The 15,031-nt window shown below is 37.7% G+C and overlaps 1 protein-coding gene and 1 pseudogene across 8 annotated transcripts in view; one reads left to right on the forward strand and one right to left on the reverse strand.

Moving 5' to 3' along the window:
* CAB39L (calcium binding protein 39 like) overlaps window positions 1–15,031 on the forward strand; it is a 106,383-nt gene that overhangs the window by 13,100 nt on the left and 78,252 nt on the right. For 4 of the 8 annotated variants that reach the window (XM_032611325.1, XM_032611320.1, XM_032611323.1 and 1 more), the window contains 2 exons: window positions 10,356–10,507; window positions 11,125–11,200. The gene's annotated coding sequence lies outside the window, so the exon portion shown is untranslated. The remainder of the gene's footprint in view (window positions 1–10,355; window positions 10,508–11,124; window positions 11,201–15,031) is intronic. The other 4 variants (XM_032611322.1, XM_032611324.1, XM_032611321.1 and 1 more) reach the window with 3 other exon arrangements.
* On the reverse strand, window positions 9,021–14,057 carry LOC116742928 (annotated as a pseudogene).

The raw sequence follows: 15,031 nt of genomic DNA on the forward strand, positions 1-15,031 counted from the left end.
GGCTCTGTAGTTTGCGTCACGTGGGCTTAGTTGCCCCACAGCCTGTGGGATCTTAGTTCCCTGACCAGTGATTGAACCTGCATCCCCTGCATTGTAAGACGGATTCTTTACCACTGGACCACCAGGGAAGTCCCTATACTTCAATTTAAAAAAAAAAAGAAAAACAAAAAAAACCTATATAAAGATCAAAATGACTACTGCAGTCTGTGGTGTTCAGCTAATCAATGAAATTGATTGAATGCCTGAATCATGAGAATGTCCATTAACTACTGAAAATGATTGTGAGGTAAACACATAGGACATTCATATTTCACTTAAAGGAGTAAACTTTAAATTATTATATATATATTTTTTTATTTTATTTTATTTTTTGCGGTACGCGGGCCTCTCCCGTTTCGGAGCACAGGCTCCGGACGCGCAGGCTTAGCGGCCACGGCTCATAGGCCCAGCTGTTCTGCGGCATGTGGGATCTTCCCGGACCGGGACACGAACATGTGTCCCCTGCATCGGCAGGCAGACTCTCAACCACTGCACCACCAGGGAAGCCCTATTTTGTTTTTTTTAAAGGATAGGGGAACTGAAACACTAAAGTTTTGCCTTTACTGTGACCTCTCCCTTTGAAATCTCATTTGTTCCTGCTGTTTAAACCATCATTTTTGTGCAAATGAGCCCTAATTCTAAAGTCAAGTTCTGCTCTCTTAAGCACTTAACACACATTTCTCACAGCCTTTTGGACAATTAGATCTACTCAATTTATATACTACTCTTCCTCTTTCATGTTTCCTATCTTGATTAATGGGATAAGCATCTTCTGAGTGGCTCAGATGTAAAACTTCAAATTCTTACCTCTCCTTTTGCCCAATTGTATAATCTGTAGCTTTAGCCTCCAAAATGGCTTTCTTCATTTTCTGCTCTCACTGCCACTGCCCTAATTTAGGCCTTCCTTTTCTTTTTCTTAACAACATTTTATATGCCATTGTATGATTGACAAAGCCCATACTCCTTAACTTGAAATTTGTATTAGTTAAGATACAGGTTTGGCTTCTGTGATGGAGAAACTGAAAAATAATTGTGGTCTAAAATAATATATATATATATATTTTTTTTTTTTTTTTTGCGGTACGCGGGCCTCTCACTGCTGTGGCCTCTCCCGTTGCGGAGCACAGGCTCCGGACGCGCAGGCTCAGCGGCCATGGCTCACGGGCGCAGCCGCTCCGCGGCATGTGGGATCTTCCCAGACCGGGGCACGAACCCGCGACCCCTGCATCGGCAAGTGGACTCTCAACAACTGCGCCACCAGGGAAGCCCTAAAATAATACTTTTTTTTTTTTTTTTTTTTTTTTTTTTTTTTTGCGGTACGCGGGCCTCTCACTGTTGTGGCCTCTCCCGTTGCGGAGCAACAGGCTCCGGACGCGCAGGCTCAGTGGCCATGGCTCACGGGCCCAGCCGCTCCGCGGCATGTGGGATCCTCCCACACCGGGGCACGAACCCGTGTCCCCTGCATCGGCAGGCGGACTCTCAACCACTGCGCCACCAGGGAAGCCCTAAAATAATACTTTTTTAATAAAATAAAAAGTTTATTTCTTTCCTGTGTAAAAGTATGAGCTGACCAGGTAGCTTTGCTAGAAAAAGTTGTCAGGGGCCCAAGCTCTTTCTAACCTGTTGCTCTGCCATCCTTATACAGCTCCATCTTGTGGACCAAGATGGCTGCTTCACTTCCTGCCATTACATGCCACAGGCTTTTAACTTAAAGGCTAAAATGTATGGGGGCGGGGAGTGGGCAGAATATTTGCAAGTGGTAGTAGGAGTTGGATTTTATTTTCAACCTTGGGTTTTAGAAAGTTATTTTTAATATCTTTACAAAATAAAGTAATTTCATCATTTCTGTTATGATTTCATGAACTTTTGATGATTCTGTTAGGTTCCTTCAGTTACATTTGGGAGAAGTAAGGTGGGTTGCTGTGACCCTCAAATATTGTGCTCATGGCCTATCACTTGCAGACCTAGGGACTGGTACTTTCCTTTTCTCTGTGTGTAAAAATGATTTACCTTGTCCAAAATTACTTTCTTTTGAAAGTAATCAATGCCTAGCTCAACTTCCTCTTAAAGTATAAATAGGTTTCATTCAATCACAATCTCTTCTAATCATGCTGTATTCAAATTGTGCATTTTATACAATGGTACTTGCTTCTTACAAGCTTGTGAGAAACAAAATAACTCCCTGGAAGGCAAGACTACTTCCTGAGTCTGATGAACACGTTTGTATGTAGTTGATATTCAATAAATGTTTGTTCATTTGAAGTATATTTCATTTTTCAAATAGAATAAAGAATTGAGTGGGGAGGTCAGAGGTAGGCCTATATTGCTTTACATGTAAAGTGTGGTCTATACTTTTGGCAAGTGTATTCATTTCTTACAAATCAACATATAAAAACATCAGTACCCGACAGAAAATGAGCAAAGGACATGGACTCATGGTGACAAAAGTACAAGCACAAACGGCTTCCATGAAAAGTATTTAACTTGTAATTAAAGAAATAAATACTTAAAGCAATTTGTTGGAATGCATCAGAGACATAAATATGTATACTCTTTGACCCTTTCTAGGAAGCTTCTGTGAAAATGGAGATGGAGTCAAAACTTTTTGATCACAATGTAATTTTATACTTGTGAAAAATTGGAAATAAAAATTACCCAATGGGGCTTCCCTGGTGGCACAGTGGTTGAGAGTCTGCCTGCCGATGCAGGGGACACGGGTTGGTGCCCCGGTCCGGGAAGATCCCACATGCCGCGGAGCGGCTGGGCCTGTGAGCCATGGCCGCTGAGCCTGCGCGTCCGGAGCCTGTGCTCCGCAACGGGAGAGGCCCCAACAGTGAGAGGCCCGTGTACCGAAAAAAAAAAAAAAAAAAAAAAAAAATTACCCAATGGTGGAAGAATGGTTTTATAAATTATGGCACACCCATCACAATAGGCTATATTTCAATCTTTTAAAAGGGTTATTTTCAAAGGGTATTTAGTGATACAGGCTATTTAATGACAGAGAAAAATGATCATTATTTTTGTTACATGAGAAAAGTATAGAATAGTAATTGAGGAAATGCAGTGAGATTCCACTATACAACCTCTTAGAATGGCAAAAAACAAAACAAAAAGAAAAAGAAGAGAACACAAGTGATGGCAAGGATACAAAGCAACAGGACTCAAATCTTGCCAGTGGGAATGCAAATACAATAGCCATTTGGAAGACTGACAGTTTCTTATAAAATCCAACATACCTTTATTATATGACCTAGCGATCCCACTCCTAGATTGAAATTTTCCAGCAAGATATGAGAGCTCCATTAGCTTCTCTCTCTTGCCGGCATTTGGAATTATCCGTTTTTTAAAAAAAATTTTAGCCATTATAATGAGATATGAAGTGACATCTTATTATGGTTTTAATTTGCATTTCCCCCACAACTGCTGTATGCTTTTCTCATGAAAAGTGAAATGAAAACCTGTAGTCTCCCCTCTGCAAATATTTATAGCAGTTGTATTTGTAATCACCAAAAACTGGAAACAACCCAGATATCTCAACTGGGGAATGGATTTTTAAAAACCGAAGTATGTCCATACAATGTGACACAGGAACGAACCTCTTAGTCTAGGATAACATATAAGTATATTGGAAAAGGGACTATGAGATAATTACATACTAAGTTATCATAAGAAAAAAAACCAAATGAGCCATTGAGCATTGCATCATATAATCAAAACACACCAGAAAAAAAGTGGCCAAAGAGCAGATGAAAATGGTAATTAAATATTTCAAAATAAAGCAAAGAGAAATTAAGGGAAAGATGAAACCTTTGAAGGAACCACACAAATCAGAAATAAAAGGAGCTCAGAGATGAGGTGAATAAGCTATATAGAAGGATGTGAAATGAGAGCTGGCAGAACTACAGAAAGAATTAGAAAAAAGGATATTTCTAATGATGATTAAATTAGAAAGAAAACAAGTGAATATACATCATAGAAAGCACAATAAGAGAAATAAAGAGTAGATAAGAGAAAATTGAAGAAAATCAAACAGATAAAGTTTTTTGAAAAGGGACCAAAAGAAAGTGACAAGACAGGGACTTCCCTGGTGGTCCAGTGGTTAAGACTCCACACTCCCAATGCAGAGGGCCTGGGTTCGATCCCTGGTCAGGGAGCTAGATCTTGCATGCCTCAACTAAAGATCCCGCATGGCACAACAAAGATCCCACGAAGATCCAATGTGCTGTGACTAAGAGCTGGCGCAGCCAAATAAATAAAAAATATTTTTTTAAAGAAAAGAAAGTGACAAGACAAAGAGAGCCAAAATAAGTGTATTAGGAGTGTATTTGGTTTTGTTAAACCAAAGCATAGAGGTGATGGTTATGTAACATTAACAAGTATATTGTGAATATACTTAATGCCACTGGATTGTATACTTAAAAATGTTTAAAATGGTACATTTTATGCTCTTTATTTTGTTGTTTATTATTGTTGTTTATTTTACCATGATAAAAAAATTGTAAACCAATGCAGTGGAACAGAACAACTATTAGAACTATAATTCAGGAAAACTTTAAAGAAGGTTTAAGTCTATATACGTTGAAAGGCACACTGTGCATCTGGGGAATTCAACCCAGAACAGTCAGTTAACACAGAAGGATTCTTGTAGAATTGTTGGATTTTAAAAATAAAGAAAAAAAAATCTTTCTGCACCCATGGAAAAAAGACCAAATAAACCTGGAAAGAAAATTAGACTGGATTAGATTTTTTTAATATAAAAATTTATTTTTATTTATTATTTTTGGCTGTGTTGGGTCTTCATTGCTGTGCGCGGGCTTTCTCTAGTTGCAGTGAGCGGGGGCTACTCTTCGTTGCGGTGTGTGGGCTTCTCATTGTGGTGGCTTCTCTTGTTGCGGAGCACAGGCTCTAAGTGCACAGGCTTCAGTAGACGTGGCGCATGGACTCAGTAGTTGTGGCTCACGGGCTTAGTTGCTCCGCGGCATGTGGGATCTTCCTGGACCAGGGCTCAAACCTGTGTGCCCTGCATTGGCAGGCAGATTCTTAACCACTGCGCCACCAGGGAAGCCCTGGATTAGATTTTTTTAGCAGCAACATTTCATGCCAGATAATAACAAAGCAACATTTTTTAAATATTCAGGAAATAAATATTCCATATCTCACCAAATTATACTTCAAGAATTCAGGCCATTAACAAGCATATATGAACATGAAACAACTCAAAGAATATTGTTCCTATGAATCTTTCTTGAAGAATATACTAGAGAACAAATTTCAGACAACCAGGAAATGACTGGAGAATCTTTGACATGAGGTCAGGTGGTAAGCACTGAGTATATCTTGTGTAGCACTAAGATTGTAAGATGGGAATAATTGTGGTAGAATGGTATGTAAATGTTGTATAATCTGATGATGTAGAAATAGCATAGCCCACAGAAAAAGGGAGTATAAGTAAAAAGTAGAATTAAGTGGTTGTTTGCCTCGTAGGAATTAGCTGTAAGGAAAAGGATAGCACTTGAAGCTGACTGATGGACATAAACATACTATAAATAAGTATGTATACTTAGATGTGTAAGATAAAACGCTAATAAAAGTAATACCAGTGATCAAAACTAGGTGATGGGGGAGAAGAGGAAGTTACTAATTTTGTTACTGCTAATTGCAGGGAACTAACAGTATCTTAAAAAGAGGGGAGGGGAATGAAGAGTATTGTATAAAGATATTACTATAGAGTTAACCCCAATAACAAAAACTTTCCTAAATACTAAAAGAAATACCTACCCTAAAAAGAGCAAAGAGAGCTATGTAATGATATGCACACATTTTCTATATGTATTTATTTTCTATATGTACTTATCTGTACACACACACAAAATGAACATGAATCATTATCACAACACTAAATCTATCAGGTGTATTAATAAATGTATATGGGCTCAACTTACTTAATGATCGCTGTATGCAAAAGATACAATTGTAAAAAGTATGAATAATAAAAGGAGTTCATAAGAAATGAAGGATAATTTTAAAATAACAATAATAGAGGGAAGAGTGAAAACATATCAGAAAAATGCAAATTTTAAAAAATGCAAGGTTCATCATCTTGGTATCAGACAAGCAGAGTTTAGTTCAAAAAGCATTAAGATGAAGGATACTATAAAATAGCCCATATAAAGCTAATGGTTATATTTACAATGAAGATTTTTAAAAATATCTATTTACCAAATGGCACATCAATAGTTTTCATAAAGTAAAAACTACTAGATGTAAAAAGGAATAGAAACCTGCTAATAATAGAAGACTTTAACACACCTCTCTCAAAATGTCAGGTTAAGTGGACCAAGAAAATTAGTCATTATTATACATAATCAGTAAGGTAGATCTTACAGATTTGTATCAAAGTTTGAATCCATTAATAGAGAATATGTTTTCTCAAATGCACATAGGACAGTTATAAAAATCTATTATGTATTAGACCACAAAGAATATATCAGTTCCAAAATATAAAAAGTCAAAATTTTGACCACATGTAATAAGACTAGAAAATAATTTTAAAAATTTAAAATTAAACCTGGGTCAAGTTTTCTGTTGGATGGTGGCAACTGTCTAAATCCAAATCTCTCCATACATCCTTTTAAAAAACCATACAGGGCTTCCCTGCTGGCGCAGTGGTTAAGAATCCACCTGCCAATGCTGGGGACACGGGTTCGAGCCCTGGTCTGGGAAGATCCCACATGCCGAGGAGCAACTAAGACCATGTGCCACAACTACTGAGCCTGCGCCCTAGAGCCTGTGAGCCACAACTACTGAAGCCTGCACGCCTAGAGCCCGTGCTCGACAACAAGAGAAGCCACCGCAGTGAGAAGCCCACACACCACAATGAAGAGTAGCCCCCACTTGCTGCAACTAGAGAAAGCACGTGCGGCAACGAAGACCCAATGCAGCCAAAAATAAATAAATTTATTTTTTAAAAAAACATACAGATCTGTAAGGAGAGCAAAGTATATCACCACCACCCTTGCCTAACTAATGTAATTTCAAATTATGGTTATGTAGGCAGATAAACTGAAATGCAGCAGACTCAGCTCTGGACCCCATGCTGAGGTGACAAGTGAGGTTGAGACTTCAGAACAGAGAAAAAGGAAGCAGGAACTGGTGTCAGTAGAATGCAAGTAAAATAACTCCAAAAAGAGAAAACCCCACCCTAAGGAGGGAAATACTAAGGTTTAAGACTCCTTAGACAAAAGGGACTTGAAAGTACACAGGATCAAAGAGGCCGTCTCAGAAAGGTATTGCTTCTAGGAACAGAATGACTTGGAAGGGTCACCATTTACCTGGAGGCTTGGTGGTAAAGAGAACAAAGAGGTAGTAGAAATTAAGGATCTTGGTGAAACAGAGTAGAAGATAGATGAACTCTTTTTCACCCAAAAAGGAGTCACTGATTTTTAAAAGTCTGTACTTTATTAAACCAACAGAAGGTGCTGTTGAACTAAAAAAATCCAGTATTTCTTCCAAATCCCTCACTCCTGTCTATGTACCGTTGTCAATTAGTTTAAGAAAATTGAAACCCTTCAAAATGAACAGAAAATGGCAGGCAACACCCATTATAAGGTTACTATAAGTAGAAAAAATAAAATGAGAATCAAAATATTTCAGCTGATGGAAAGTCTCCCCCAAAGCTTACTCAACTAAAGAGCTAAAGAAAACTACCTGAATTAAATACTCCTAACTGAAATACCTTTAAATAAGCATTTGCAGAGGTAAAGTCTCAAATTCAGAACCCCAAGACAAAAAAAGAAGGGAAGAAATGGAAGGTGAATTTACTGAACTCAGGAAACGAAATGAAGACAAAAAATAATCATCTTTTAAAATGAAGCTGAAGTCCAATATACCTAATGGAAAGAATATCAGGGGCATTGAGAAAAAATATGAAGACAGGCAAAAGAATGAAAATTAAATGAAGAAAGGTAAAAAGTCAGAGAGAAAATGATTTATATAGATGATATGTAAAATTAGAGTTCCTAAGAAGAAAAAAACAGTAGCTGAGGCAATATTTAAACTTAAATCCATGAAAACATTCTGGAAGTAACAGAAGATTTAAATCTATGTATTGAAAATGCTCCTTGTATACTGGGAAAATTGATCCCAAGTAGTCAACACTAAGTCATGTCCTAATAAAACTATTGGACTTTGAAGATAATGAAAAGTACCTCTGGGCTTCCAGGCAGAAAGAAGAGGTTAGCAACAAACTTCTCAATGGCAACATACAAAGCAAAATAGGCATGGAACAAATTTAAAGTCTATGAAATTGTAAGCCAAGGATTTTATAACTATGACTCAATCTCAGAAGAAAATTAAAACTATGATAAATTCTACTATATTAAAAGAATATTTACATGGTGAAAAATGCCATGAACAAAGTCAAATGACAAACTGGGAAGAAATATTTGAATATACAGCACAAAGAGCTCATTTCCTTAATGAAAATAACCTCCAAAAATCAAGGCAAATTACCATCAACCTGGTAGAAAAACAGGCCAAAGATATGAAAATAGATTTCATGGAAAAAAATGCAGATGACAAAACATATAAAAGATGTTCAACTTCAGTCATACAAAGAGAAATACAAATGAAACCTATTCTAAAAACCACAACTACACTAAAGCTTTTCTCACCAAAATCTGTAGTTATATAAAATATTCTATGGACTGTGGGGAAACAGGCACTTTGATGCATTTCTGGTGGGGATACAAAAGCAAAAAGCCCAGGAGGGAATTTAGTAGTATCTGGCAGAATCACATATGCGTGTGTCTTTTGACCCAGACATAGGAATCTGCTCTAAGGACACACTGGCATAAAATATAAACTGGCATTTGTATCAGTTTAGTCACAACAGAATTACTTGTATTAGCGAAAGATTGGAAATAACCAAAATGCCCATTAATAGGGAACTGATTAAAGTACATGCAACAATGGAATAATCTTCAGGTTGATGGTGTCCCTTCCAAGTCACCCTTTTCACTAGAAGGCATAAAGAGAATGTAGAAAGTCTCCATGTACCAGTATCGGGTGATCTGCAGAATATATTACAAAGTGGAAAAAACAAAGGCACTGAAGAGTAATCTATTAAATATGTAGAAGGAAGGAATGGGAAAGGTGCCAATGATAGAGTTCTCTAATTATAACTTGTTTACATGGTTTCAATCTTAGAATCATGTATGTTTACATATTCAAAAATTAAATTAAGTAAAAAGGTAGAAAGAGAAGAAAAATCTACAAAGGAAATAAATTTACATAACTATATAGAAGTTTGGTGACATAGCCACACAAGAAAAGCAACAATTTTAGTGACTTTAGAACATAGATTTTGGACTGTACATTGGCCCTCTGTATCTTCAGATTCTCCATCTGCAGAGTCAACCAACCACGGATCGAGAATATTCAGGGAAAAAAATTCCAGAAAGTTCCAAAAAGCAGAACTTGAATTTACCCCATACTGGCAACTATTTATATATCATGTACATTGTATTAGGTATTATAAGTAATCTAGAGATGATTTAAAGTACATGTGCATAGGATATATGCAAACCCTATGCCATTTTATATAAGGAACTTAAGCATCCGTGGATTTTGGTATCCATGGGGGGATGGAGCTGGAACCAATCCCCCATGGATACCAAGGGATAACTGTATCTTCTTAGCGGGGTATATTCAGTAGTATAATTGTTGTATTGCTTTTTTTTTTTTTTTTTTTTTTTTGCGGTACGCGGGCCTCTCACTGTTGTGGCCTCTTCCGTTGCGGAGCACAGGCTCCGGACGCGCAGGCTCAGCAGCCATGGCTCACGGGCCTAGCCGCTCCGTGGCATGTGGGATCTTCCCAGACCCGGGCACGAACCCGTGTCCCCTGCATCGGCAGGGGGACTCTCAACCACTGCACCACCAGGGAAGCCCATGTATTGCTATTTTTAAAGTATTTTATGTCTATTGTTGGGTAATATAAGTGTTGCAAAATGTTAATTGTTGAACAAAACCACAGTAGTTTATCAGGGCTATGACTTAGAAAATTTAGTCTGGAAAGTCCTTTGATAGATTGAGCAAAGTGGAAATGAAGTACAAAATTACACAGAAGGACAGCTAACATAACAGAGTATAGGTTATGTAGCAGGCTTTGTGCTGGGCACTATATATATGCTATATAATTTGGCTCGTGCAGCTACCCGTTGAGACTTGTGATATTATTTTCCTAAGAGGGATGTTGAGATTTAAACCCAGATCTATGTGATTCCAAAGCCTGTGTTTTTTCTACTACATTATTGCAGGATATACATCAAATATTGAGAAGAAAGAACATCCAGAGCTAAATGTTCTGTTTAAACCAGTAGTTGCTGCTCAGAAAATAAATAAAGATGCAGACCCAAAGTCAGTGGTTTATACGTTCTTCATGCAAGAGCATTGTATTAAAGGAGAGAGTGTAAGTTTTCTCTTATTTCTAATGGGAAAATGTAAGCATACACACATGCACACATACACGCCCTCATACTGATGTTGGAGATAGAAATTTTATAAAAGTTGCCATTGATGACTGAAATTAGTGACAGATGTGAACTAAAATTATGGCAAAGCAGAAAAGAAAAAATCTAGCAGGCATGGGTTTTCATGATGCTGTTAAAAGCAAAAAACCTTTCAAAGCTTCCCTTCGTGACACTTTAAAGCTCTTCTAAGCTTTGCACAACCTTTTTGTATTGGCCTTTAAGATACTAGTTTAGATAAGGTGGTTTCCTCCTGTGGAAGGTTAGGGCTGATAGAGATTTCAGTGGTGCTAGAGTTCTCCTCATCTAAGCCACCCCTTCACATTTATACTGGTTTTCCCTAATGATGAAATATTTTTATTTGGTTCAGTACTAATTTTTAAAAAGTCTGCCACTTGAAGTAATTGGGGTAGGGAGATATTCCTATTTTAATTTGATTCATTTGTATATGATTCTGATGGAAATTCAATTTATAATTCTATGTACGTGATAATAAGGAAAACGTTGAAATTTCTATAAAGATTTTTTAAATTAATTTTTAAGCTTTTCTTTTTGTCAGAAGCTGTGTTGATCAGTGACTTTGGTGAAGGCTGAGAAAGTTGAAGAAAATTTGCAGATGATACACAACTTCTAAGGTAAGCTAATATAATAACTCAGTCAAGATTATAAGTACCCTTGACAGACTTATAGACTACAGTTAACACACTAAAATAAAATTTACAGGAGTAATTATTATATCCTGATTTAAATTTTACAAAGCAATTGTAGAAGTATTAAATAGACTTCCATTTCTGGCAGTATGATAGACAAGACATCCACCAAATATGTAAAATACTAGATTCAGTATTTTAAAAATCCTTTAAAATGAATGGATAAACCTATAAGAAAATAAGGGAAACTTTCTGGGGCTAGAAACCAAGCAAGTATATTCTGTGAGGTAAACGAGTGCTGAAATCACTGAATACTTTGGGGGCATCCATCATTCTATGGGGCCATAGAAACTTGTGCATGGAGAAGAATGGAGACGGAGGAAAATTCCCTGCGTTCTGCAAAGTGAAGGGGGCCTATCAGAGACCATCCTGGAGAGGCATACAGCTCTGGGTGGAGTTAGAATCCCCCTGAATAATTCCTGCTTACATTCACTTGGATTTGATGCCTTATTTTATACTATTTTCATGATCCTTAAACTCTACAAATTGAGAGTTTTAATTTAAAATAGACTTGGGTCTGTAACACTCTTCAGTACCTGCCAGAAACAAATCACAAATCCTCCATGGAAGGAATTATCAACCTAGTTATCAAATAATCATAGTTAAAATTCTAACAAATAAACTCATTTTTTAAAAAAAAATCACAAAACATACAAGGGGAAAAAATCAAAACACTATGAGCAAGAGTCAGCAGAAATCACAACTGAAACAGATCTACAGATATTTCAGCTATTAGAAATATCCAATACATAAGATAAATATATTTAATAAATAAAAGAGGGATTCTAACCAAATGTAAAATAGATAGCTAGTGGGAAGCAGCCACATAGCACAGGGAGATCAGCTCCGTGCTTTTTTTTTTTTTAAATAAATTTATTCATTTATTTATTGGCTGCATTGGGTCTCCGTTGCTGTGCGCGGGCTTTCCCTAGTTGCAGTGAGTGGGGGCTACTCTTTGTTGCGGTGTGCAGGCTTCTCATTGCAGTGACTTCTCTCATTGTGGAGCACGGGCTCTAGGCGTGCAGGCTTCAGTAGTTGTGGCACACAGGCTTAGTTGCTCTGCGGCATGTGGGATCCTGCTGGACCAGAGCTCAAACCCGTGTACCCTGCATTGGCAGGCAGATTCTTAATCACTGCGCCACCAGGGAAGTCCCCAGCTCGGTGCTTTGTGACCACCTAGAGGAGTGGGATAGAGAGGGTGGGAGGGAGACACAAGAGGGAGGAGATATGGGGATATATGTATATGTATAGCTGATTCACTTTGTTATACAGCCTAAACTAACACACCATTGTAAAGCAATTATACTCCAATAAAGATGTTTAAAAAAAGAGGGATTCTAAAACATAAATAAAGAGTAATAGACTATAAAAATGACAAGGCACATTAAAATAAGAATGAATTAGACTATCAGAAATGAAAAATCCCATAATAGAACTTAAAAATTAAATAATATGTTAAACCAGCATATAAGGCACAGTTAAAAAGAGTAAGAAACTATAGTTGACCCTTGAACAACACAGGTTTGAATTGCATGGGTCCACTTATGTGTGAATTTTTTTCAGTAAATACGTACTTGAGTACTACATGATCTGCAATTGGTTGAATCCACAGATGTGGTTACCACAGTTATGGAAAGCTGATTGTAAAGTTAAACATAGATTTTTGACTGTTGGTGGTTGGTACCCCTAAACCTCAAGTTGTTCAAGGGTCAACTGTGCATGGAAGGCCATACACAGAGAAAAAAGATATAGGAAAAATAAAAGAGATGGCGAGATGATTTAATCAGAGTAGCAGGATACAATTTATGAAGAAAGTTAGTACTAAAGTAGAACACTTCAGAGTAACCTAAGATAAGCTTCTCTAGAGAGAAAGCATCATCCCCTTTGTACGGGCAGGAATAAAAAAACAAAACCAGAACTAATTTGTTTTTAATGGGTTCCCCAACTCATCACTTAAAAGTCAGCACTTCCTCTTTGTCTTACTTTTTTATTCAAGACAAAGAATATAGTAGAACAGGGATGTGATTCATAATTTTAAAAAATCAATTGGAGATTTATTCACAAATATTTGCTGAGGATAAAGCAGTGAACAAAACACAAACGTTCCCTTCCTTCACATTAGCTTATGTTCTAGTGTCATTAAAGTTGTCAGTTACGAAGTAAAAATCAGGACAACAGCAAACTTATTCCTTTCCTTTTCACTCATAACTTTCCTCAACATGGGGTTATAATGGAAACTCAGGGGCATGCAGAGTTCACCATAGTCATAGAATACAACAGTGTAGAGTGTATACATTATATATATCAGAGCCTACATTTTAAAAAATGCCTATTTCTTGTGTCAAAAAAGTTAAAAATGCCTGTTTATAGAGAAACGTAGCTGCTGCTTTTAAAAAAAGAAACATTTTTTTCCACTTATGAATGCTATGGTTGAAAACTTGATTTTTTTCTTTCTAAACATTTGTTGAGTGACTAATTACTGAAACCCTTAAGAATGAATTGGATGCTACAACAGCTGCTCTTTTGGGATTAGGTGATGTTCTTCAGGGAATTCATGCCTGAATCTACTGTATACAATTTTTAGGTGCTTTATTCAACCAGTGCCAGTGGCATTTCGTCTTTTAACCTTGGCACTCCAGTTATACTTTCTCTTGCACTTGGGAGGGTAGCCACATTTGCCACAGATCGACTTATGTCGGTGGTAGGCCTTAGAGCCACAATAGCGGCACAGCATGTGTGTCTTATTGCTGTGCTTTGCAAATGATGACATTCCCTTCCTCATCTCGCTTCTGATCATTACAGAAAAGAATAAAAGAAGAAAAAGTAATCAATCCTAACACCCAAAGAAAATTACTTCTAAAATTTCATTGTACTTCCTTCTAATTTTATCTATGTAAAATTATATGTGTGTATGGACACACAAATGGTTGTGTGTATGTATATAATTTAAAAGTGGGGCTTCCCTGGTGGCGCAGTGGTTGAGAGTCCGCCTGCCGATGCAGGGGACACGGGTTCGTGCCCCGGTGTGGGAGGATCCCACATGCCGCGGAGCGGCTGGGTCCGTGAGCCATGGCCACTGAGCCTGCGCGTCCGGAGCCTGTTGCTCCGCAACGGGAGAGGCCACAACAGTGAGAGGCCCGCGTACCGCAAAAAAAAAAAAAAAAAGTGAATTTGAGGGACTTCCCTGGTGGTCCAGTGGGTAGGACTCCACCCTCCCACTGCAGGGGACATGGGTTCGAGCCCTGGTCCAGGAAGATCCCACATGCCATGGAGCAACTAAGCCCGTGTGGCACAACTACTGAGGCTGCTCTCTAGAGCCCACGTGCCACAATTACTGAACCCACATGCCACAGCTACTGAAGCCCATGCACCTAGAGCCCGTGCTCCGCAACAAGAGAAGCCACCACAATGAGAAGCCTGCACACCGCCAGAAGACTAGCCCCCACTCGCCACAACTAGAGAAAGCCCGTGTGCAGCAACGAAGACCCAATGCAGCCAAAAAAATTAATTAATTAAAAAAAAAAAAGAACGAGCACAGCCACAATAAATTAAAAAACCAAAAAAAAAACCCGAGGGGGTAATCAGCTGAGTCAGATGAGTGAATCAAAGGGATGGATAGTGTTTCAAAGCAACACTAATAAACCGCTCACATTTAAAAAATAAATAAATAAAAGTGAATTTGAAATACTCATATTTATTCTATTTTTTAATTTTTATTTAACATATTTTTCTTATATGAATATATGACACTTTAAA

The sequence above is a fragment of the Phocoena sinus genome, chromosome 18 (genome assembly GCF_008692025.1).
Source record: "Phocoena sinus isolate mPhoSin1 chromosome 18, mPhoSin1.pri, whole genome shotgun sequence".
Taxonomy (NCBI): domain Eukaryota; kingdom Metazoa; phylum Chordata; class Mammalia; order Artiodactyla; family Phocoenidae; genus Phocoena; species Phocoena sinus.